The sequence below is a fragment of the Colius striatus genome, chromosome Z, assembly GCF_028858725.1.
Source record: "Colius striatus isolate bColStr4 chromosome Z, bColStr4.1.hap1, whole genome shotgun sequence".
NCBI lineage: Eukaryota > Metazoa > Chordata > Aves > Coliiformes > Coliidae > Colius > Colius striatus.
The window spans coordinates 85,764,031-85,772,973 of NC_084790.1; positions in this window are offsets into that span (position 1 = coordinate 85,764,031).

Below are 8,943 nucleotides of genomic sequence, written 5' to 3' on the forward strand. Positions count from 1 at the left end.
CTCAGCTGGCCCCTCAGCTCGCCCTCAGCCCACTCTCAGCCCAGCTCTCAGCTCGCCCTCAGCCCACTCTCAGCCCACTCTCAGCCCAACCTCAGCCCGGCTCTCAGCCCACCCTCAGCTCGGCTCTCAGCTCACCCCTCAGCCCACCCTCAGCTTGCCCCTCAGCCCACCCTCAGCCTGACCCTCAGCTCGCCCTCAGCCCGGCTCTCAGCTCACCCTCAGCTCGGCCCTCAACTCAGCCTGGCTCTCAGCTTGCCCCTCAGATCACCCCTCAGCCCGGCCCTCAGCTCAGCTCTCAGCTCACCCCTCAGCTCACCCTCAGCCCGGCTCTCAGCTCACCCTCAGCTTGGCTCTCTCCTTGCCCCGCACACGCTGTGCCACAGCTCTTGGCTTGCAGTGTGTCTGAGAGTGATGGTGTAAACAAAATGTTGTCTGCCGTTCAGAGCCCCGCTCCCGGTACTCCTGCTTGGTGTAAGGTTTACCTCGCTGTGCAGCCTGGTGGCATCTACTGGGAGCAGAGGCTGACACAGATGGGAACCTGCGTGAACAGGTTTTGAGTCAATAAGCGCATAAAAGAAGGATCTGACTTTAATGGGGAGAATGGGTTCTGTGTGCCCACGGGCTGATGGTTGCTGGGTGCACCCCACAGCAACAGCTCCCGGAGAAGGACCCTCGAAGAGGCCTTCTGTGGTATGAGTCCTGCTGATGGCAGGCTCCACAGCTGCCCAAGGGAGAGGAAAAGCTTGTGGGGCTGTTAAGCCTGGAGAGGAGACCTTATTAATGCTGATCAATACTTAAAGGGCAGGTGTTGAGAGGATGGGGCCAGTCTTGGTTCTGTGGTGGGCAGTGACAAGAGGTAACAGGCTCGAGCACAGGCAGTACCACTGGCAGAGGAGGAGAAACTCCTTTGATGCTGAGGTGATGGAGCCCTGGCCCAGGCTGCCCAGGGAGGGTGTGGAGGCTCCTGCTCGGGAGGTTTCCAACCCCACCTGGACACATTCCTGTGCCCCTTGAGTGAGGGAAACCTGCTTTAGCAGGGGATTGGTCTGGATGAGCTCTGCAGAGCCCTTCCAACCCCCAGCATTCAGGGATTTTGTGATTCCATGAAAACAGGAAACAAAACATTGGCTTTGGATCAGCGATTGCTTCAAGTTCAGTGCCCACAAAGTCTCAGGAATAACCTATTGCTGAAGCTTTGAAGCCCAGGAACACACATACTGCCAAGAACTTGGCTTTCTTGCACATAATCAGGACTTGGCTGATAGCAAATTGGAAAAAAAATGACACAAAGGAAGAAAGGTCAATGTTTATGTCTGACTGTAAGGCTTGTTCTTATCCAGCTGCTATCTACAGTGCAATTACTTTGAGTATCAGAGATGGAATCCTTGCACAATCAAACAAGTCTGTATGATAGATAGCATTTGCACACTGGAGCACATTCTAAGCAACCACAGTAGTGCTTGAACTGGAATCTCTTGGGTAGACTAGTAGATCTCAGTAGAGACTTCTGTTTTCACCCTATGGTGACTTTAGTCCTTGAAATGTTTGGCAGAGAGAGACAGCTTCTCTGCAGGAAACTCTGGCTTTCCCCCTTGAAAACTCCCCTGTTTATTTGTTGGGAGAGGCTGAAATTCTGAGTATATTGCCTAGTATTTTATGAGGTTTTTAATGGGAAATGTTCCCTTGGTGTTAACATTCACACAAAAACACAGATTGATTTCACGTGTAATAAATACATGCAGACTACACAAGCATGCAGTGCTTCCATCTGTTTGAATCTGTGGATCCTCCTGTCCCCCTGTTAATGCTTTTATTGTTACGTGGATATTATTTATTAAACATGAAGTCCCTCCACCGGGTTTGAAAAGATTTCCTCATGAAAAAGCCAATTTTAGTCCAAAGGCGTAACAGATGGCTTGTGACTTTATCTGACATGAAAAAAAACCCAGATTCTCTTTAACTTACATGTCAAAGGGGTTCCTGATGGCTGCATTGTTCTTCAGGCTTTCCTCACTGGGGGAATAGATATATATGGGTATTAATAACATGTGATTTGTCCTGGGTTTGCTGGCTTGAATCTTCCTTCCTCAAATCCTGTCTCTAAGGACCAACCAAAGAACTTTCCAGGAAAAAATCCCCACTGGACCCTGAGGTGTCAACAACTGCACAAATCTCAGAGCTTTTTAGATGTTGGATGAGGTTTCTAACTGCTTTAAGCAGAGATAGCTATAAAAAGAGACACCTCTCCCTTCTCACCCTGCTCAGACAGATCAGCACAGAGATACAGCTCATGGAAGTGAACCCTGGTAACGGGGTGATGTGATTCCTCAGGCTTGCTCTCCCTTGGCACGGCTACAAGAACATGAACATTGGCATGAGGGAAGGGCTGGGAAGGAGCTGAGGGCAGGACAGCACCCATGTCATGAGTTAGAACAACTCACCAAGACAGAGACCTTTTTGAAGAGCAAAATCTGGTGATAAAATCCAGCAAGGACAATAGGGCCTTTCTGCTCTTGAAGTATCAGAAGCTGATTGATGTCAAACTAAGGAACAATTCCCCCTTTTCTTTGTAAAAAACCATAAATCTTTTACTTCTTCCTCTAGAAGAAAAACTAACTCAATTTAAGTGAACCAAAGTCATCCCCACCCCTCATTAAAGACAAGGCTTTCTCTACAGTGGCTGCCTGTTCCTTTTGTGTGGGATTGTGGTGGCTGCATGAGCCAGCCCTTGGGCACACCAAGTCCCTTCCTTCTACAGAATCAAAAGTCCTTCTGCCCTGACAGATGCCCTGGGCTTCCCAAGCTGGGGCTTTGAGAAGTTTCCAGCTCCTTTCTGGTTCTGAATTCCCCTGGGGTTTCCTCACTGGTCATGCTCTAGACTGCCTCAGGTTCCTCCAGTCATACTGCCTTCAAATCCTTCCTGCCAGTGCCCTCAGATAATCCTCAAAGTACTTGCTTAGTAAAATTGTGTCTTTTGGTACTTGTATTCTTTTTTATTTTTTTTTAAGGATTTGCTCTTTGTTCAGATCCACATGACTGAGTCAGGAAGAGAGACAGCAGAGTCACACAAACATGCCTCCAACGACATGCTTTGTGCGAATAGCAGAGCTCAGAACTCACACCAAGGTACTCTGAGTAGAGCAGTTAAAAAGAAACCCTTTCCTTCAGCCACAGCTGGCACCATACATCTTGGCACAGAGCCCCAGATGCAGCAGGACTGTGTGGTTTCCTTGGGGAAAGCTGCCTCACGTCTTGTCTCTCTCACCTTTGTAATTCATCTGAATTCCTGATGGAACAACGTTGAGCCTGAGAGTGCTGCGGACGCTTTGTCGTGCAGCTGTGAGCAGCTCTGACTGTCAGCATTCATTGCGCCTCTCTGTAATGAAGCACCTGTTTCTGCTGCAGCCCTGTGTCTCCCCAAGGAAGCTTCTACTCCAGGCATATCAGGTGGAGACGAGTAATTCTTAAACTTTAATCAACCCTGAGCTTCATGTTAGGGCTGAGATGCTTTGAGTTGGAGTCCAAGGAGTAACTGTTTGCCTTAGGAGCTGAAAAGAGATCCACAAACATTCAGTGTGAAGAAAGGAGGCAGCTGATGGGATAGGTCTGCACTTGGCTTGGCTAAGGGCATCAGCTGTGTGCATGAGTTGTGCTTGGTCACTGTGGTTTAAATGGAGAAGTGCAAAGATCAGAGCCCTTCCCTGACTATGTCTGAGCCAGGCGCCAGCACAGAAATGCTCTTCTTCACATCAACTCACCCTGCGGAAGGCAGCGGGGGAGAAGATCAGCTGCTCTTCTCCCTCCACACCCATGAGTGAGTAGAGATGTTATTCTCCTTGCTTTCTCTCAACCTTGAAAGAGCAAAGAGTGACCACAAAAAGGGAAAGCTATGTGAAGAAGGGCTGAATAATCCCAGCATGAGAAGATCATCATGAACACAGACAGTGTATTTTAAGGCTGTCATGCACCCAGATTTACAGAGTTTGGTGGATCTAGACATTAAAACTGCCCTTATTGCTAAAAAAACTGGTTGTGGTCCTTCCTTGCCTCCCTACCCCTTGAGCCAACCTGCCACTGTTCTCCTCAGTAAACTTTTTCCTGTATCCTCCTGGTTTCACTGTGAAGACCCTGTTGTCCTGCCTGGCTTTGCCAGCATCCAGTGCTGCCAGCATTCCTGTCCCTCTGCAGCTACTGGGACACAGCCCCAGAGCCTCATCTAGTTTTAGGTGCCAGCCTTTCAATGCTGTCAGAGAGATCCAGAGACCAAAACATCTCTGAGTTGCTTTAGCTGTTATCTTGCAATTACAATGAAATATCACAGAAAAGCTAACCAGGCCCTTTGCAAGGTTTCATCACCTATGTCCTACCCTGTCCTCCGTCACTACCTCAGCATGCGGGGAGAGACTGGTTGTATAGTCAAAATTCCCCTTTCAGCAAACCAGGGTCAGTGGAGCAGAGTGAAGTGGGAGGCTTGAAATTGCTGTAGTCACAGCTCTGGGATGACTGCGGTGTTATCTGTAGTACCTGCTCAGCTGAGCACTGAAGTCCAGGAGGAATAAGCTACAAGTGACAGGACAAGAGGAAACAGCCTCAAGTTGCCCCAGTGGAGGTTTAGATTGGACATGTGCAACAATTTCTTCCCTGAAAGAGCCGTGAAGCCCTGTCCCAGGCTGCCCAGGGCAGTGGTGCAGTTCCCATCCCTGGAAGGATCCCAAAGCCATGTAGCTGTGGGGCTGAGGGACATGGGTTAGTGATGGCTGTGCTGGGAGAATGGTTGGACTCAATGAGCTTAAAGGGCTTTTCAGGCATCAAGGACTCTGTTACCCTGTGAAATCAATATTCTACATCCAGCACTCTGGCAAAGTCTAAACTGCAAACCCTGGCACAGTAACACTCTGGTGAATGCACTGCTGTGGCAGATCTCTACTGGCCTGGGGTGCAGAGATGTGCAGACATTTTGCCTTCTTGATTAAATTCCAGGTGGGAACAATTTCCCTGGTGTAAAAAATGATAAAATGTGTATATTTGTTGCTGGGAAACACATTTTTCCGTGACTGAGCCAAGAACTGAGTGTGTAACCCAGCTGGAGTATTTAAAGAGGGACTGAAAGTGTTTAATTTTTTCAGGTTTCGCTTGTTGCTAATTTTGTGATCTCTGTAAAAGATTACTTCAATGTTCTTAGCTAAAAAGCAATCTCTGTTAACTGTAAACTTTCCTTCCTGTTATTTTCACATGAGTCTTTTCAAGTCAGACAAAAGATTCTGAAAGATAAGATGGTGTACTATGAAAGATGCTTCTGCCTCCCCGTCCCATGCCAACCACAGGAAACTGATTTGCTGTCCCCGTTGCACCACTGGTCACCAAAACATCTGGTAGGGTCAGCAGAAGAAAGCAGGGATAAAGGGTTAGAGTCAAAGGGAGAATGAGGAAAGGACAGGTTATGCTGAGGTTTGATAAACTGATAGTTCTTGAATGAGCTTTGTGTGATGCAGACTTCATCCTAGAAGACATAAGAAGTGTTTCCAGCCGTCTCAGAGCCATTTGCAAGGAGGCTTTTAGAAGGGAGGCAAAGTGCCTGCAGGCTCAGAAAGGGGGAATATAGTCTCTCTTTCAAACAAACAAACAAACCCCAAACCAAACAAGGAAAGGGTTTGGAAATTACAAGCCTCAAGAACTTCAGTTCCTGAAAAACAATATCAAAGACACCATGGAATAAGTAATTGGGAAATCATTTGTATGCAACTAAGAAGAAACTACAGAGACAAACATCACCCAATGCAGATTTGTCAAGGACAAATGGTTTCACTTGAATCTCATTTCCTTTCATGATGGGTAACAGGCCTCTTGAGGGAAGATACAGTAAATGCCATGTGATGAGGCTTTTAGCACCTCCTCACACCCCAGGGCAGCCTCAGTCCCACTGTGATCCCTGGGCAGGGGACAGTCACCCACGGTGTGCACCTGCCTCTCCTGGGGGTTAATTTCAGTGATGGTGAGAAGAGTATTTCAGCCTGGAGAGGCCATGGAGGTGCTGAGTGCTAGGACTGGGATAGGGATGCAGTTTCCAAACAACCTGAAAGATTGGGAGGAAAGGGATGAAAAAGCAGATGTGGCACAGAAAGAACCAGAAGTCATCAGGAGAAGCAGATGGAGAACAGAAAGAAGCCAGAGAGGTTTGATGTCCTCTTTGTTGCAGCTAAACCCTTGGGACTTTTTGTCTTTATGTGGTTGATACGTGATAGATACAGCAAAAAATAAAGCTCTTTTTCCCACCAAATGTCACATGGTGTAAAACATGCCATAAATAGTTCATTAGCAAACTTGTTTTTCCCAGTATGTTTCCTAAACCCGTTTGAGGTTTACACTCAACAGACCCACCCAGTTCATTCAGGGCAAAAGGTGCTTCAGCAGATTTGGAAATGGAGTCTCCTTCTATGTCATCTTTCTCTTACTGTTTTAGTTACTTTTCATTTCCTTTTCTCTCTACTCCTTTCCAGAGCTGACTGTGACATTTCCAGCTTACTGCTTTAAAAAAGAATCATATCCTCAACAGTAATCGCCTGATTTGAAGAGTTAATTTGAGGGAGAACATTTTGATGGTAACAGTTTAATTAAGAATGTTTGTTCATTCTCACTGTGAAACTACCTTTTAAAATAAGAGAACTAACAAGCAACAAACAATAGAAATAATATCTTAAAGAAAAGGGTTTGTTGGCAAGGTGGTCTCTTTGCTGGGTTGTTTTTTAATTCCTTTACATTTAATCTAAGATGAAGCTTCGGAATTTGTCCTTTAATTCTCAAAGTATTTCCCACAGGTTACCACTCATTCCTACAAAATTCTGAAGGTAAAAGGCTTCCAGGTGATTTCTTCATTAAAATCTGTGTCCAGTTCATCATTAACATCTGTGTTCCTTTCTGGGCTCCCCAGCTCGAGAGGGACAGGGAACTGCTGCAGAGAGGCCAGTGCAGGGCCAGCAAGATGATCAGGGCACTGGAGCATCTTCCTCATGAGGAAAGGCTGTGGGACCTGGGGCTGTTTAGTCTGGAGAAGAGGAGACTGACGGGGGAGCTAATTCATATTGACAAATATCTCAGTGGTGAGTGTCAAGAGGTTGGGGCAGCTGTTGTATTTAGTAACAGGACAAGGGGTAATAGAAAGAAGCTGGAACACAAAAAGTTCCATTTAAACAAGAGGAAAAACTATGTCACTGTTTCAGTGAGGGAGCCCTGGCCCAGGCTGCCCAGGGATGGTGTGGAGTCTCATTCATTGGAGGGCTTCAAGACATGTTCCTGTGTGACCTGATCTAGGTGGGACCTGCTTCTTAGGGGGGTTGGCCTGGATGATCTCTAAAGGTCCCCTCCAACCCCCACCATTCTGTGACTCTGTGATCTCAGCCTGCCTCGCTCCAAGGAAAAGTGAAAACAATGGTTTTTTTGAAAAAGAAGAAATACTCCACAATTACACATTTTTAGTATTTATTAATGTAATTGAAATGATCTCAGCAAAGACAAGCTTGCTGGCAGGAGGGGCTCTGTCAGCAGCCATCAGGGCTTGACTTTGCCCTGATATTTACCCTTAAGGGAACTTAATTTTGAATTGAGACTGGCTTTTCCTGCATGGGGACTTGTGTGATTTCAGCAGACAGCACTGGCCCCCCACTGCCTTTCAAAGCAGCTGTGCCGCGAAGTTTTCGGCTCTTGGCCTAAAAAACCAAGCTCGAAGCCTAAAACCAGGCTCGAAGTCTAAAAACCAAGCTCGAAGCCTAAAAACAAAACCAGACTTGAAGTCTAAAAAAACAGGCTCAAAACCTAAAGAAACCAGCTCTAAGGCTACTTCATGCGGTGATCAACCCAGGGTCCGATTCTCAGCTGGGTGGGAAGAAATCAGTCCTACTCAGTGTGAGTGATAGCAGAAATCTTCTCCACTTTATTGAAAGCAGGCTCTAACTTCTATACACAGCAGCTTCAAAGCCAGCTCAGCAACAGCAGCTGAATATTTTCATGTTCATCCTACTTGTGCTTTCTGCCATAAGCAAGCTCCCTCACATTTTCCCATCTTGTTTTTCCCTCAAGTTATTTACCACCTTTAGCCGAAAACAGTCCGACCTTGAGGGAACAGAAAGCGGCCTGCTGTCTACGTGACAGCAACTGCTTTAACCATGGCTCTGACTCTGGTCTTGATTGTGCATCAAATCCATATAACTAGAGCCCAGGCTGCCTTGCCCCAACGGGCCCAGCATTATACCCCGGGATACATGTCCATGCTCCCTTAACCATTCCTCCACACAGCTGCAGCTTCAGTTCGTAGGTTGCGAGCAGAGACTGTCACCTCCCTTTCCAGTCACCTCCCTTTCATAGAATCATAGAAATGTAGGGCTTGGAAGGGATCTTTAGAGATCCAGTCCAACCCTTTTCTGTGATTTCCCACTCCTGTTGCAGCATAACCCTTCCAAAATCTATATCCCTGGAGGAAACTGGCTCACATCTGTTTTTGCTGGGGAGGGGCAAAGATGGGGAAACATGTTATGGCTGCATCCTGCAGCTCAGCACAGGTTGAGGTTCAGGCTGCCAGAGGTTTTCTTTGGAAAATCAGCCTTTGGCTGCCCACCTTACACCTTCAGCTTGTTCACAAAATCCAAGAGGCTTTTGCTGATGGAAATAAAGCAATATTGTCATCCCCTCTGCGGTCACTAGAATTCAAATCCCTTGCCCTCTGGCTGCTCAGCCTCACATTTTGGTTTGCAGAGCATTTAAACCTGGGTTGTAGCTGTATCTCCACTACATGCAGCTGAAAACATGGGCATGAGATATTGCCAAACCAGAAAGGATGAGAAGTGCTTGATCATAGAATCCCCGAATGGTTGGGGGTTGGAACAGCTCTCTATAGTGCAACCAGCCCCTGCTAGAGCAGGTTCCCCTGGCTCAGGGGGCACAGGAGCGTGT